Source organism: Sciurus vulgaris, assembly GCF_902686455.1.
Source record: "Sciurus vulgaris genome assembly, chromosome: 7".
Classification (NCBI taxonomy): Eukaryota; Metazoa; Chordata; class Mammalia; order Rodentia; family Sciuridae; genus Sciurus; species Sciurus vulgaris.
In genome coordinates, this window is record NC_136467.1 from 12,988,258 (window position 1) to 13,005,992 (window position 17,735).

The 17,735-nt window shown below is 39.3% G+C and overlaps 1 protein-coding gene across 1 annotated transcript in view; it reads left to right on the forward strand.

Moving 5' to 3' along the window:
- IPCEF1 (interaction protein for cytohesin exchange factors 1) overlaps window positions 1-17,735 on the forward strand; it is a 166,978-nt gene that overhangs the window by 118,653 nt on the left and 30,590 nt on the right.

Consider the following 17,735-nt stretch of genomic DNA (forward strand, 5'->3'; position numbering starts at 1 on the left):
AGAGTGGACTCCTTGGGAGTTTGTGCATCCTTGTCTTTGGGGGTGTTTCCTCATTCTGAGGGAACCATTGTCATTGAATATTGATTACATGTTGCATGTTGATGGCAATTTTTGTTCTTATGATGTAATGAAGAGAAAATTTAGATATCTTGATCTGGAGGACCTCAAATTTGATGCTTAGAAGATCCTTGCAGATAGAGGATTGGGACTGAAGAAAATAATAAAAGTACTACATTTATTACAGCTATTATTTTCCTATTAAAAATTCTTACTTTAGGCACTGGGTTGTGGCTCAGTAATAGAGTGCTTGCCTAGCATGTGTGAGGCCCTGGGTTCGATCTTCAGTACTACATAAAAATAAAATAAAGGTATTATGTCCACCTATAACTAAAACAAGAATATTAAAAAAAAAAAAAAGATTCTTACTTTAATCTACGAGTAGAATTTAAAAAGTTTCCGACACCTCCCTCCCACTCACCCCCACATGATGAGCATAGTTTCCAAAGCACCGTAGATACTGAAATTCCATTTACAGTCTTTCCCAAGAGGTAACCCTGCAGATGGAGAGCTTTCCTTTAGGATTCATAGCCTGGGAGTCGTGGGAAGATGAGCGTGGTTCTTGTCCCTGTGTAAACGCCATCCTGGGAACACATGTGCTGTGGAGCCTGGCAGGGCATCAATGTAGCTCTTTTAGTCTAAGAATGGAGAAACCAGGGGTTGTTTAGTTCTGAATTACATGCAGAGTGACCAACAAAGTCTGGGTGCTTCTTGAAACAGCTTGAGGTGAAGGTGCTCTCTCAACAGAGATGAAGAAAAAATGAAAGTATTTTTCCCTCACTGATTTGTTGGCAGTTTCTTACTATATGTTGCAGAATTTTTGCTGATGATTTTCTCCCGCTGCTGAGGATTTGGTCAAATTCCCCAAAGAACGGAACCACATAAAGTCATCTCTATGGAAACAGCAAGGCAGCCTTTGCTTGTATTTCTGATGACTTGCTGTTGAGTAATCAAGTTGCGTATGGTGTATTTTCTTAACGTGTTTGTATGTTGGAGAAGAAGGTAGCTTTTTATTCTTGTGACTTCTAAAAAATATTTGTTTTGAATTGTCGATGTGAAAAAAAACACACACAAAACAACAAAAAAACCCTGGAATTGCTGTGTCTGGAATACTGCTGTGGCTGTTTTTATATCAGGGTTGGAGTTTCAAACATAGTCCGAGAAGTTAAAATTTTAGATTAACAATTCCCAGTCTCAAGATGTGTTTGCTGGAGAAAGAGGATTTTATCTTAGAAAAGATGTTTGAAAGTTAATAACTGAGTCCTGAAACAAGCAGACAGCATGTATTATAGCCTTTCTTTTATTTAAACAATGAAAGAAATATTTTGCAGTTGGTATGCAATTAAAATTGTGCTTGCTAGAATTTGATACTGAATTTAAATCTCCTTTTAGACATTTCTCCCTGTAGTGAAAGCTATTAAAAAAAAGAGGTGTTAATTGCATCATATTGCTTTTCTACTCTGCAGAGTCTGACTCTGAGAGCTCTCGGGGTTCATGGCCGTCTTTCCACAAAGCGTGGCGGGAAGAGAGGTGATGAGGTTAATGGAGTGCTCCTCTCATCTCAGCATCACTCCGGGATCTGCCTTTCTTTTTTGGGTGATATTTTGGCCAGTGGCATACCTGTGGTGGTGTGTCACATGGTGCGTCTCTGTATACATACGTGCGACACGTGCTACCTGTGGACAGTGTGGAGGCAAGGTTGCTCTCGCTCGGTGAGAAGGACCCGTACCCCAGATGCTAAAAAGCTGCAGGTTAACTGATGAGACTAAAGCCCAACGGATGCAGATCCACTGCCAACTGCAGCTCTGCCAGCATCAATCCGGGAGTCATGTTGATTACAAACCGAATAAAAAGCTTTGTTAATGAAGAGAGAGGCCTTCTAGAGCATACACGCCACCTCTGAGCCAGATTTCAGGATCCGATGGGTGTTAGAAAAAATCATACACAGTCGGAGGGTGGACAGTACAGATGCTACACTATTTTAGCTGGGTATTTGGAATGTAGCTGTAGGAATTGTGTGATATGCCTCCTCAGGAAACAAAGAGATTAAAAAATAAGCCCCATACTGAGCTAGACTCAATTTAACATCATCATTATTATTATTATTATTATTATTTAGTACCTAATATGTACTTGTGTACTTTGTGCTAAAGCAAATCCAAAGATGAGCAGTATATGGTTTCTGTTCTAAAAGACTTCTAAGAGTCTAATGGAATGCTTGGGAGGAATCAGTCACATCTCACACAAGAAATCAGAGTAAAATGGGTGCCACCAGGAGCTACAAACAGAACATCCCAGGGTGGTCACAGCTAAGGGTGGGGATCTGTGCATAGAGAGGGAGACCCAGGCAAGGAGGACCAAAAGGAAATTCTGGTCATGTTGCATGCTGAACCAGGTGTTAGTGAATTACAATATATAATTGATAACCATTTCTAATTAAGGTGATCATATAATTAAAGCTATGATTTTAGCTGTAGGATGTAGGGCACAATAGAATAAGAAGAGGCAGTAACCAAGAAGAGTTAGGAAGCTTCTGTGCCCTATCAGGGTGAAGGCTGGTCATGGTCAGTGCATCCTTAGAACTTAATTTAGTCCCTAAAGTATTTCCTAGTGTTCTTGTGTTTTGAAGTATAATTTGAGAAGTGATCTTAAAATGGAAAAGAATATTTAATACTGTAAAAATGGTCACATTTAATACTGTGAATGGTCATTGGTCTCAATAGCATGGACCTCAGGCATGGAAGGTTTACCACTGGTATCACTGTTCCCATGTCAAGTGGCTGAAAATCCCCATGACTTGCCACAAAAGAAACTGAGTAAGTTGCCTATAAATTTGTGCAGTATCAACAGGTCATTCGAAGTCTGGCAGACTTTTATCTTAGCATCTTTTGTTGCTGTTGTTCTTATATTCTACAACTTTTCCTGAGACAGGGAGTTAGAAGTGAGGGGTGTGGGAACTCATTGGAGCCAGGGTTTTGAAGCTGCCGACTAGTGAAATCCACACTCAGAGGCATGCAGATTGAAATCACAGGTAGGAAGAAGTAAGAGGGGTCAAATAGCTGGAGGTCATGACCAAAGGTGAAAGATCAACAAGTTCAGAAGAGGGAAAATGTGGTTAAGGTAAAAGAAGATTGTTGTACTCAGAAGGAAGTACATTTAGAGTTGACATTTTAGATGTAAACAGTTCTAAGAATGGAGAAAGGAGCACTAAAAACGAAGTGCTCTGGGTGTCAAGAGCACTCGATATACCATGGCTTGTGCTGCAGGACCTTTCGGCAAGTTCAGATGGAACCATGCCTGCCGTTACAAAACAAGGCTTGAAGTCCACCTTTCTCTTTCACTGCTACCAGAATTTTGTTTTATCAATGTTTTCTTTCAATCTGTTAAATTTGTATAGAGTATAGGGAAACCACTATCTTTTGACATATACAATTATACCTCTGCAAATGATGACTGTCTTGTGTTTTTCTTTTTAGTCATTCCATCATTTACTTCTCTAGCTCTGGCTTTGCCTGCACGCGATACTTATATAAATGGTAGTTATGGGCATTTTTGTGGTGTGCTTGATCTCAAATGGAAAGTTTTCTGTGTTTCCCCATTCCCACGAACTTAGAAATAAGTATTTTGTTGTCACCTTCACCTTATGAGAGAAGAAACTGGGGCTTACCGTGGTTAGGCAAATTGCTCAAATGATCATGCAACTATATAAGGGTGAAGGTGCATTTGGAATGGAATTGTTTTTGACTCTAGAGTCTGAGATTTTAGTTACCCAAATATCAAGGAATATTCAAAATAAATAATCAGCAGGACACAGCATTAAGTTAAACAGATGAATCAAGTCATATATAGCAGAATAATTTCCCTCTTTAGACAATCATTCTATCACATCTTCTCTAATTACTAGTGAATTAGTGCAGATCAACAAGTGATAGGAACAGAAGCATCTAAATATTCCTATGACATTTCCGGATATGGGGACTTTATTCATTCAAAAATATTTATCAAGTGCTTGTTCCATGCCAAGTACTGGCCCATGCACTGAGAAGAGAAGTGATCAAAAGGCAAAACGAACACCCTCATAGTGCTGATGGCGAGAGAGAGACTGGTAGGGGAAATAATAGGAGCTGACAGGTGAATACATAATGTCTCCAGTGGTTGTGTCATGATTTTTAGCAGGAGGGTGGGTACAGGTTTAGAGAGACTGAGCTGAGGTGGAATATGAGGTAAGAGGTGTTATTTTTACATCAGTGGTCATGGGAAGTCTCTCTGAGAAGTTGACATGTCAGCAGAAATTCATGGAGGGGAGAATAGCACTCAACGGATCCCTGGGGGGAGGCTTTCCAGTACAGTGCTGATGCCATCGAAGAGCAGCTGCAGGAAATGGAGTGTCTAGCAAGACTCTCTAAGACTCGGTAAGACTCCAGGATTCGTTCTGAGTGATGGGGAAGAAGCTGCAGGAGGATTTGAGCAGTGAAGCTGTCTGACTTTTATTTTGAAAGCATCACTTGGCTCCTTGATGGAGAGCAGACCCCAGCCCCATGGCCAGTGCCCTGCAGGGGCAGGTGAGAGGTGCAGTGTGGTGCCCCACCCTGAACACCAGCGATGGAGGTGCATGAGGTCAGGCCCCATGTATATTTCAGGGAAGGATGGCAGGATTTGCTGATATGAGATTAGAAAGATGAGTCAAAGTTGATTTCAAGGATTGTGTCCTGAATAATGAAAAGAACAGAGTTGCCATTTCTTGACATTGGAAAGAACTTCTGGCTGAAGGTACAGATCAAGAATTTGAGTTGGGCGCAGTGGTGCACACCTGTAATCCCAGCTACTCTGGAGGCTGAGACAGGAGGATTTTGAGTTCAAAATCAGCCTCAGCAACTTAGCGAGGCCCTAAGCTATTCAGTGAAATCCTGTCTCAAAAATTAAAATATAATAAAAGAGGTGGGGATGTAGCTCTGTGGTTAAGTGCCCCTGGGTTCAATCCCTAGTAACGCCCTGTCTCCCCCGCCCACCGACCAAAAAAAAAAAAAAAAAGAATTGGCTTTGGATATGTCAAGGTGAAATGTCTCATAGAAATTCAGGTGAAGAAGTCAAGTGAGGGTGGATATGTGAGTCTGGAATTCAGAGGAGGTCCCATAGATACAGAATGTTTTTATCTCTGGCATTTAGATTGTATTTGAAGAGTGGGGCTAACCCCCGGGGTAGTGAGAAGAGGAGTTCAGCGTGATGAGCTTTGTGGTCCCTGGTAGTGTGTGGACTGCTGAGGGCACTTACAAGTGCCTGTTCAGGAAGGGAACATGCGCTAGAGGCTCAGTGAGGAAATATGTCAACGTGTCAGATGCTGCTAAAAAGCCAAGTGGATAAGGATTGCTTGAACATTACGGAACTGAGGAAATCATAAAATGGACCTTGACACTATCTGTCCACCATAAGTTGACAGTATGCTCTGTGTTAAAGTCAAAACCAATGGATAGCAATTTTATGACCCTGTTTATTGAGATGTTACTTCATCCATTCAAAACTAAGCCTTAACCATGTGAAGTGGCACTGAACAGACTTTCCAAGTTTGGGGTTGGGTGGTGGCATCTTTGACCAGTCACAATCTAAACCTTAACCTTTTGCCATAAAAATGCAAAATGCCTGTTAGAAATATTTTCTAAATATTTGAAAGGTACATGGTGTGTCTCTTTCTGTTTAGAATTAAGCACCATTTGACAGGAAGCACGTTGGAAACTTGAGCACCCAAAGGCCATGATTATTGGTGAAACCCATCTTCTTCCCAAAGTTTTGTCTGTGTGTTTTTATTTTCCATAAATATACTATTCATTCTTTTGTATACTTTTAATTGACTTCTTTCTGGCTTTTAGGAGCCATTTATTTTTCATGATTACTTGTTATATTATGCATATTGTGAAGATTTTTCTTTGTCTACTATTTGTTCTTCAAGTTTTATTTTCAGCGCCTTTAGTCCACCTTTCTAGAATATTTTGTTATTCCACACAGCACTTCCTCTTGGTACTATCTTTCAGGTAATCTTGGAATTTAATTTTCAAGCTTTATTCAGGGTATCACGTTTAGATTTTGATTACCATTTCCTTGAATGTGTGGATTCATTTGGCAGCAAGTACTGTCTTTAAAGCATTCAACCCACGAATGTGGTGTATCTACCTATTTAGGTCATGAGACGCAGGTAATGATGGATCATGCTTGATTGTAATTGTAAAGATAAGGAAAAGAAAGCCCCATCTTTGATCTGCTCCATACTTCCAATTTCTTCCTTCCTCTTGCCTCACTGCTGTTGGGTTGAAGAGTCATTACTTCATCTCTTTTCTCCTTCTGCATATTCATTTCTAACTCTTCTGCTCACCTGTCCCCATCACAATGTTTGCTGGAACTAGGTTACGGGACCAAGCTGATATAGTTATCTGTGGTACATCGGATTTGTACCCCACGGTTTAAGTGATTTTTAGACAACCCCCATTTCTTTTCTATTTAACCTCCACCTCATAAATGTGTTTTTAAAATAAAATTAAAAAAAAAAATCTGACCAAATGTCTTTTGAGTGCTTTCCAATGTGTATTTTTTTCTTCCCTTGAGATGTGACAGATGTAGAAATCTAGTCTCTTTAAATACTTCATTTCATCCTGGGTGCTCATATATTTGACAATAAAATTTAAAAACAAAAATGAAACATTAGTTTTAAGAGGTTAAAGCTACTCATCAGATGGTTGAGCAGCAGGTTCAACCTAAGATGATTTCAGAAAGTCTCCGCCACCAGTTCCAGTGTTAGAACGTTAAAGATCACTTGATAGACTAGGTTTGCTCTTGTTCATAAAAGCAAGAGTACGTAGGAGAATATTGAGTCGTCTTACTGAACAAGATGATCACACAGAGAAGACAGGTGCATGACTCTGGTGGAGAAGGTCAAACAAATAGAAAGGGACTTGGGGGGATCAATGTGAAGCCACTCTTGTCCAAGACTCACAAGAGCACAAGTGAAATGCGAACTGTGTACAGTGCTCTCTCTCTCTGGTTTCTTACAATTGGTTTGATTTCTCTCCCATGGGATTTCTTTCACCTGCTATTTCTTAAGCTCTTTCCCAGCTGGAACTCCCCTGCCTCTGCCTTCTCCTTTTTGAGCACCTTTGTTGAGTACAAGGTTGCTGCCATGTACTCAGGTTATACTCAGGAGTCTTCTCCTGATTCTAACCAGTTCTTTCTCCCCAGCTGCCCAGGTCAGATCTGAAGGTCTGGTTGTCCCGGGTTGCTGACCAGCTCATGAGTTTCCAGTCCTGGGGTCTAGCACCCTGTGGTCTTGTGGGAACTGAGTTTAGGCACAAAACCTGGGCCCCTCAGTAGAGCTCCAGCAGAGACTCTGAGTGAGCATTTTCCCTTTGGGGCAGGGAAGACCAAGCAGGGTCTGAGCCATGGCCTGTCCAGACCTCTGGTTACCATCTCAGGGGCTGTAGATGGCCTGATTTGAAATATTTGTCTTCATGGAGTTTTATGCAAAAGAAACTGTCACTGATAGATTTACAGGGTAAGACAGTATTTAAGGACACTAGCTTTGGGTTCATAACCTGGTTTGTCTCTTGGTGACTTGGGCCAAGGCTGAGATCTCCACCTTTATGTCAGGGTTAAGGATACTTTCCTCACAGGGCTGTTGAAAGATTTGGAGATAATGTTGGCATAACAGTTAAAACAGTGCCTGTTGCACGGTAAAGCTCTGCTCACGACAATGGCAGAAGCAGATTCCTCCCTCAGAATTATACTGTACTCATGTTGTTGGTCATTGGTGTCCCTTCTATTAAAACGAGTTGTCCAAGTTTATCCTTAGTTGTGTGATTTAAATGTCATTATGATTTCAAGTCTGGTTGTGTTGTTGTCAAAATCTCCCAGTAGAGAAGCCCTGTGAAATTCTTTGGATCTGTTGGCATCAGATGCCGTATTAAATGACATGTGTAAAGTCTTAAAAGCTTTGCAGAATGTCCCAATGACTGTGTCGTGGTTTCTTGCTTTTTGAGAGGAGAAGTTTGTTTGAGACACGCAGGAGTTTGGTTCTGAAATACTTCGAACCTTACGTATGAACTAGGTAATACCATTTTCTACCTGGAATTTTCCAAGTGTTCCACTGTTGAGGACTAAAATCATTTCCCTTGGGACATCATGTAGACTTTTCCAATTGCTACACGAACTCCTTTCAAACCCTGATATGAAATCTGGCAGTGAATTCCTCTCTTGTGTCCTGAAGCCAGCTTTTATGTTCTAAGCAGAAAATAAACAGCCACATTCTAGAAAGCACAAGAAAGACCAAAAATAAGATAGTGGAGGAGGCAAAGTTGAAAATACAGCATTTCAGGAGATAATCTGCACACAGTGCACAACAGCCATGAAGTGCTGGGCCTGAGCAGGCCTGTCCTGTCAGTGGCTGACAAGAGGCTGGGGCCGTGGGAGGAGAGAGCTGCACATTCATTTGGCATAATTTTGGAAAGGAATGTGCTGCTAACCATTAGTTACAAATGTTTCGTTTCATTTGTTAATATCACTAAGAAGGAACTTGTTTAAAAATACATACATATGGAAGCAAGGTTTTAAAAAACATCCTTTTACTTAATATTCCCTTTCTTGAATTTAACTAGAGAGCTGACCCAAGTTTGGAGATGGTTACTAGTCTGACTAGTCTTGAGACATTCTGAGCTAGTCTAACAGATACAAAGTTCATGGAAATTGACCTCAACCACTCAGCATGCCAGGTGCCTGGTTTCCAAGCAGGGATTCTATTTTTCTGAGCAAATATTTCTTCTTCTTCTTTTAAAATTAGGACATGACACAGAGAAAATAAATGCTGGTTTATGGACAAGCCCCAACTTGCTAGCTGTAACTCCAGTCCCTTTCTCTTCCAATGAATCGAGGCTGATGCTGCATGAAAAATTACTAACTGATAGTCTAGCTGTGCTATTCAAAATATGTTTATGGGCCAACAGATCCAGGATCACCTAGAGCTTGTGAAAAATTGAGCATCTAAGTGCAGTCCCACGTGGACTGAAGCAGAATCTGCATTTTAACAAGTTCCCTGGGAGATTGTTTGCCTGTTAAATTTGGAAGACACTGGTCTAGGAGCTCATGGGCCTGTATCTTGTGGAATGGAACTTTGGTTCTAACTCCATCACGGATTTGTGTTTTGGAAAAAAATCACTCTCTTTTCCAGAATCTTCACTTTCTCACCCACAAATAATAATAGCTTTTATCTTCTTGACCAAGCACTTGTGAGGCGAGCTGAGATAGACCATCAAGTGCACTATCTGGCAGTGGGAAGTCAAAGTCTTGCTATTTCATGTGGGAAAATTGAAACAGGCACTTGAGAGGAAGGATAAATACTGCCTGGGAACAAGTCACTGTCAGACAAAATTCATTTATTTTGCTTCAGGAGATAAAGGAGGAAATAATTAACTTGGCTTCCATTTCTAATGGAGTTGAGCTCCTATAAACATCGCTGTGGCTGCATCACTGTAGTATTCTGATTTTAAGACCTTTAGGTATAAACCGAGGAGTGAAATAACTGGATCAAATGGTGGTTCCATTCCAAGTTTTCTGAGGAATCTCCATAATGCATTCCAGAGTGGTTGCACTAATTTGCATTCCTACCAGCAATGTATGAGCGTGCCTTTTTCGCCCACATCCTCACCAACATTTATTGTTCTTTGTATTCTTGATAATTGCCATTTTGACTGCAGTGAGATGAAATCTTAGTTTTGATTTGCATTTCTCTAATTGCTAGAGATACTGAATATTTTTTCATCTTTGTTGATTGATCATATTCTTCTGTGAAATGTCTGTTCAGTTCTTTAGCCTATTTATTGACTGGGTTATTAGTTTTTTTGGTGTTAAGTTTTTGAGTTCTTTATGTATCCTGGAGATTAGTGCTCTGAGGTGCATGTGATGAAGATTTTTTCCCACTCTGTAGACTCTCTCTTCATGCTATTGATTGTTTCCTTTGCTGAGAAGAAGCTTTGTAGTTTGAATCCGTTCCATTTATTGATTCTTGATTTTATTTCTTGCGCTTTAGGAGTCTTGTCAAGGGAGTCAGGTCCTAAGCTGACATGACATTATATGTCAAATGAAATATATACTTTTCAGCTAAAAGTGATTAAATTTCACTTTTTAACTTTTTATACTCTTTCACAGTTTGTTTTCATAAACAGATGTTCTTGATGTTAATGTGTCAGATTTATGCATCACTTCCATTTGGTTAATGTCTTTTTTTCCTGAATTAAAAAATTGTTTCCTCTGCTGAGGTCATGAAGAAGTAGATGTGATTGTCTTCATTTTATGGTTAGGAAACAGATTCAGAGGCGTTGAGCAGCATGGCCAGACACCCAGTGGACAGCGCCTGGCGGGGAATCTCGGCTGTTCTGGCTGGGTAGTGTGTAATCTTTCCACTCTGTGGTTACAATTGTCCATCCACAGAGCCAAAGCTCATGAAGTGTTAGTTTGGTAACAAATAAATGAAGGATGCTTATGAGATCAGTAAACTAGGTTGTTAAACTTAAAAGATTCTTTAGAATTTTCTGAGTCATCAAATGTTACTTCCTAATATCTTCTAAGTTGATCAGTTTTTGAAAGCCCATTAAGGTTAATGTTTTCTTAAGAAATGTAATGGAAAATAGTCAGATAAATGTTCAATAGTCAGATTTTTTTCTCCCCTTAGCAACAGAATTTGTTCCTCCTGCTCACATATTCTCCAGGCAGATTTTGTTTTTGTTTTCTCTTGTTTTGAAAAACAGACATGCAAGACACTTAGTTAAAATAACATTTAGGCTTTTTATGTAAACAGATGATGTTTTAAGAAATTCTGGTAACTTATATCTAGTGCATGAAGCAAGTTTTTGTTTAGTTCGGCATGATATAGGCCAGTCCATACAAGTCTAGGGTGAAAAAATATACAAACCTGAAACATAATTTTTTTCTAAGTTCTTGCTTTAGAAAATATTTTGATAATGGATTTTCATTTCATGATGATGACCTTAACTATTATTATTAATATTAAATAATTAATATTGCTAAATAATAATACTAAACATTACTATTATTGAAAATTATCTCAAAAAACGTTGTCTTGAAAAAAAATCAATTCAATGTCCATCCATTCAAATGGTTGTAAAGAATAAAGATAATTTGGGATCCTCCTGTAGTGCAGAAGAGGTTTTGGTTCATATTCTGTTGTTGCGAACAGGCTTTATAGGATTGAGAATGGGAAGGATACTGTTTATCCTCAAAGGAATTAGAAATGGGGAGTTTTTTTCTTTTTTTTGGACAGGCTTATTGAAAGACTCAAAATAGATGGGAATCTGGAAGTTTCACTTTGAAAGATTATTTGTAGAAATCATTATCCAGTATTCCTTGAAATTACAAAAGAGCAAAAAGGAACCAACTTCATTCACGTTTTAAGCCCAATTTTCTAAGTTACAAAGTGAGTTAAGAGCTGTAAATATCACTAAAATCTCCTCCATATATTTGTCTTTTAAATTTATTAAAAAATTTTGAAATTTGTTTTAATTAGTTATACATGACAGTAGAATGCACTTTGATATATCATATATAATGGAATATAATTTCTCATTCTTCTGGTTATACATGATGTAGAATCCCACCAGTCATATAGTTATATATATACATAGGGTAATAATGTCTGATTCATTCTACCATCCTTCCTACCCCCATCCTCCCTCCCCTCCCTTCACTTCCCTCTACCTAATCTAAACGAGTGGTATTCTTCCCTAGCATGACCCCCTTATTGTGAGTTAGCATCTGCATATCGGAGAAACATTCAGCCTTTGGTTTTGGGGGATTAGTTTATTTTTCTTAAGCACGATATTCTCCAGCTCCTTTCATTTACTGGCAAATGCCATAATTTCATTCTTTTTTAAGACTGAGTAATATTCTATTGTACATATATACCACATTTTTTTATCCACTCATCTGTTGAAGGGCACCTAGGTTGGTTCCATAGTTTAGCTATTGTGATTTGAGTTGCTATAAACATTGATGTGGCTGCATCACTGTAGTATGCTTATTTTAAGACATTTAGGTATAAACTAAGGAATGAGATAACTGGGTCAAATGGTGGTTCCATTCCAAGTTTTCTGAGGAATCTCCATAATGCATTCCATAGTGGTTGCACCAATTTGCATTCCCACCAGCAATGTATGAGTGTACCTTTTTTCCCACATCCTCACCAATATTTATTGTTCTTTGTATTCTTGATAATAGTCATTCTGACTGGGGTAAGATGAAATTTTAGAGTAGTTTCAATTTGCATTTCTCTAATTGCTAAAGATATTGAGCATATCTTTTTTCATATATCTGTTGATTGTATTCTAAGTTTAATTTTTAAAAAGTGGTATCTGATAAACTGATATGTGCTTTCATACTCATTCATTTATCTAATGAGTATTGGGAACCCCTCTTTTCAATACTTGGGACATATCAGTGAATAAAGCAGGTAATGACTCACATTCTGCATGGAGTCCAACCTGCAGTGGAGGGAGACGGAACATCAACGTCAACATATTCAGTAAAAGTGAAATATCAGTGGAAGTAGAGAGGGAGAGGTGGAGATTGGGAGTCCTGGGGTAGAGATTGGATGGTGGCAATGATCAGGGTCACCAGGATGTGCCCAGTGAGAGCTTGATCTGAGCAGAAATCTTGAAAGGAACTGTGGGAATTGAGCAGAGGGTTAGAGGGGGAAGGAGTTTCCCAAGCAAATGCACCAGGTCAAGGTCTCTTGGTGCAGAGTAATGCATGAAGCCCCGTGTGGCTGGAGTGGGATGAACCAGGATGAGAGTGGTCGGAGGCCAGGTCAGGGGGTTGTGGGTCCCACCGTGGGTGTGCAGTATTCTATAGTTAAAGATAGCGGCGAGTCCATGGTGGTGGTGGTGGGGGAGCAGTGGGTGGTGGAGAGAGGAAAGCTTGCATTTTGATTATATTTGGAAGATAGAACAGCAATAGGTGGATCAAATATGAGAGAAGCAGAGATGAATAACTACAATAGCTCTTGAAGATCATTTTGACATAACGGTCTTTAAATTTTGATACTTTTTAAAAGTATAATTCCTTTATATCCAAATGAAGAAAAAAATCAACTAAAGCAAACTAAAGAGGCAATAAGTAAAAAAAATCCTGCTGCCTGGCTCATTGGCCAGTGACAGAGGAGGAAGTTGAAGATTAAACACAGAAAGGGTAAAATTAATTTTAGAAATTCAGATTTAATTATAACAGAATGGATCTTGAATAGCTATCTGCTGAAGGTTACTTTATCATTCAATATCTGTGCAACATGAAATGGTAAGAATGCTTGCCAGAGTATAATTGTATAAAAAAATTATCAGAAAAAAGAAAAATTCACTCTTTCCCTTAGATGCAATTATTATGATTATTATCATTATCATTATTATTATTATCTCTATGGTTGAACATTGAACTGATTTTAAGATTTTTCTAAAATTTGCTTGTATATTTTTACCACTTGCTTGACCAGTTCATTTTGGAAGCTGGCTCCCTGGCAGAGACAATCACAGAGCATGGTGGCTACCCCACCACCTCTTCTTGTCTTCCTGCCCTCGTCCAGACCCTCGGTAACTCCAGCAAGCTATTGAAATAGCAGGCCGTTTTTCTTTTCCTGCCTCTAGCTGCTTTCTCCTGTTAAAACCCACCTCTGAATTGTTCTTCCTGAATGCAGTCTAAGAAGATTGAGTCAGTGCACAAAAACCTTTCAGTGAATCTCTTTGCTTATAGACATTGATGCCCTGACCTCTTTGGCTTGGTCTTTGAGGACCTGGGATTTCTGCAAACTGCCTTTACAGTCTTGTTGCCGATTTCTTCCTTGCCATTGGTCCTAGAAACTGCCATTTTCCCAAGAGGTTTTTATTTTCCCTGCTCGCAGCCTGCAGTGAGAAGTTTCTGGACTTGCAGGAACCACGTGTCCCCGTCCCTACTCCAGCCCCACTGTGGAGATACCTTTCAAGCCTGCTTCAAGGTGGCTTCCTTCACAGAGCTTCCCTGGGCTTCCATATCAGGGAGATTCTGCCCTCTTCTGAACTGCAGTTCTGTAGCTTCTTGGTTTTGATGCTTTTCCACATTATCATAATCTGCCTTGTATTTTAGATTTTACATATCTGACTTATTTGTCTAATTATAAATTTTTAAAATCAAAGGTGGTTGTCCCATTTCTTTTTTGTTACCTACAATATTTATGACTATATTGAGCACATATTTGAAACTAGATAATATTTAATTGAATGGATAGATAAGGAGGGTAATTACTATGACCTCATTTGTACCTGCCTCAAATTTCTTGCTCTGCAAATATTTTCGTATGTGAATTAAAAGAAATGCACTTTATCCTTGTCCATTGCTTTTGCATAGCTTTAAGAGGAATGGTTTCATTTACAAACAAAACTCCTTTATTAGTTTTACAAATGAGGAAGCCGAAGTCCCAAAGAAGTAAAAGCAACCATCGTAAGTAACATTTGCAAATGTTTATGTTTTATGGAGAACGTTTCCTTATAGTATTTGATCTTCTTGATAAATCTGTCAGTCAGGCATCTGATGAAAATTTCATAATCTTCCATGTGTCAGCTACTCTGGGGGATAAGGGAATGCAGAACTGGGACAATGTCCCCTCCCTTGAGCATCCTAAATTCTAAGTTGAAAATAAATTGATAGCTCAAGCAAAGAACTTCAAACACTGATAAGTGCTGTGAAGAAGATAAAATAGGATCCTGTGCTTGTGAGTGGCTGGGGTTGTTTTGTGTACCCCACAGGGAGACCTGAAGAAAAAGTGATATTTGAGTTGAGGTCGAGGTGAGAGGGAGGAGGTAGCAGACCAGGAATCCACAGGGAAGGGCCTGTCAGGAATCACAGATGCACTTAAGAGATAGAAAGGGAACTGGAAAGAATAGGGGGAGGGGGACATGAAGGAGAGGTGGTGGAGAGGTGGTCAGGGTTCCATGTGGGTCTCCTCTGTTCTCATGATGAGGGTGCATCTTTTTGTCCTGTGATGGCAGTCGTTGGGGGGTTACAGCAGAGGAACACCATGCTTTAGAAATACTCTTACTCTTGTTTGGAGGATGCCAGGGAAGGACAAGGGTGTAGGCAGGAAGCCAGGAGAGTAGGCCTTGGAGGTAAAGAGACTTCTCCGAGGTCTCTTGGACACTAAGAATTGGAGTGAGGAGTGGATGCCTGTCAGCTCATTGCCCAAGGTCATGCGGAAGGTCAGTGAGGAGGAGGCAGTCAGTGTACTGAACGTGGCCCTCTGGGTTTTAGGGCACTGCTTCTTGTAGCTTATGGGAGAATACACACACCACAACCTCCTAGGGGACTGAAACAGTGGACTGGTCTGTTTTTATTAATAGGTCAATAAAGGGAAAGAAAATCTGTGTACTTTCCTTCCCCTTTTCTCATTTGATTTTATTATGCTTGGTCTTAAATGATTCCTCTATTTCCTTTTTTTCATGTACATTGACTAATGTTACTTCAGATTTACATGTTGAATCACTTTTCCTAATTACAGGCCTTTGGTGGTTATTTTAAACTATTTTTTTACCATGTCAAACTTGTGTTTTGAAAACAATTAGAGAAAAGAATTTTAGAACTAACTAAAATTTCAGTTTAACTCCTTCAATAAATAAAATATCCCATACAGAAAATGGGAAAAAATTAGTTTTAATGTTAAGTCAAATCTTATCATAGTCTCTTAATTAAAACCAAGATCATTAAAATGTCTTAATTTTCTCATCAAAATTAAAACATTTCAAACTGAATGTTTTAAAAGGGATGAAACCATATAGAATTATTAATCTCTAAGCAAAAGAATTTTATTTAAGATTATGAAGAACATTTTGTGGGATTAATTGCATTGTAATTTATAGCAATAACCTTGATCCTAGAATAAATTACCCTTAGCAACTCTGCAGAGAATTTCAGGAAACTCTTCAGTAAGAATTAAACTACTCTAGGGAGCTTTTTAAAATTTTTTTTTTTTTTCCATAGCTGGCTCTCTCATCCATTCTTTTGCTGGCATTAATTTGTTACCAACTGTGTGTCAGCACAGATGCAAAAAATGGAGGTGCAAAAATGACTAAAAACAGCCCGTTCTCAAGTGGCTTACCAAGAAAGGTTAGCAGTCAATCAGCAATTACAATATAAGGTGACAACATGGCATTTACTGGGTATGCTGGAAGTAAGCCCCCGGAGCACCTGGCATAGGTATCTACCGGGCCCTGAGTTTTTTCAGAGAAGGCTTCCCAGAGGAGCTGGTATTTGAACTGACAGTAGAGGATGGGCTTCTGTCAGTCAAACAAGGCGGGTGGAAGAAGAGTCCTCACTCCTTTCTACCTGCATTTGTCCTTGGGGTTTTATGAGTACATAGCAGGGATGGTTCCTAGAAGGCACTGAGGCTAAGACTTCTGTGCTTGGTACTGGTCGTTGGTAACAACAGAATCTTAGGTCTTTCTTTCTTCACTCTTCTTCTCCATTTTATCAGTGTTGCATGGAGCCAGCAGAAATTTCACTGATAATTTGCTTTTCGTATGAGCAGCACCCAGCAGGGATATAGAACACTCCACAGCCTTTTCTGCTTCTCATCTTAAGGACCTTTCCTTAGTCCTTTAAGCAGTTTATTGAGATTCAGAGAACCTATGGAAAGTACGGCAAGCAATTGAGTACACAATCTTTTTCTCAAATAGCCCATTTGCTCTAATCCAATTAAAGTAGTATCAGCGGGAACAACAGGAAAAGCTCACGCTTGGTCTCTTTTCAAAAAAAGGAAGCTGATCACATGGAAGCCGAGTTTTACCAAAATAGCTCACAATTGGGAACGTGTCAGGACTGGGCCAGCTTGGGTATTTTTGTTAATATTTATTTTGTAGATCCTGTTAATAAGTAAACTATTCCTGACATTTATTTGGAGCATTTAGGGCTTGTGTGTGTTCCCTCCTCCAGATAAGTAAGACTTTATTTAGTGAGTTACAGATCTTTGATCTCTTAGCTATTAAATGGTCCAAGTGATTTAAAGTAGCCAGTTCCAAAGCTGCTTGACACATTCTTGAATGGAACATTTTTATGTCTGTGCCAGTTTTTTACAATTGAGAAGATGGGTATGATCGGTTTGCATCTGAACTAGATATTTTAATGTCAAGTTTCTTAAAAGTAAATTTATTATGTGATAATAAAGGTTACTATGCAGTGGTTTGGCACGTGTTGGGTAAACACTGGATTTTCCCAATCAAATTCAGAGTTTAGAACCTGCAAAATTCATGGGACCATACTAATTTGGAACAAAGCCATTCTGAGTTGGTTGCAATAGTTCTGAGGTTTTGGGGGTTTTGGCTTCTTCTCTTTAGTAAATCTCCTTCCTGCCGCCTCCTTGGAGTTTTGAGTTCTTGAAACCAACAGGGGCATCCAATAGCAAGGTGGAAAGAGTGATATAACGAAACTGACCCATAAAAATTCCTTCTTGTCTTATGGCATTGGAGATACAGGGTGATCCAGAAAACACTAGAGGCTAGCTTTTGGAGTTTTATTGACCAATAAAATTAACAATGGGGGAGCAGCATAGAGTTGTTACATAGAACATTAAACAAGAGCTCCCTGAAGAGGAGATCCAGAAGACCCCACGTCAT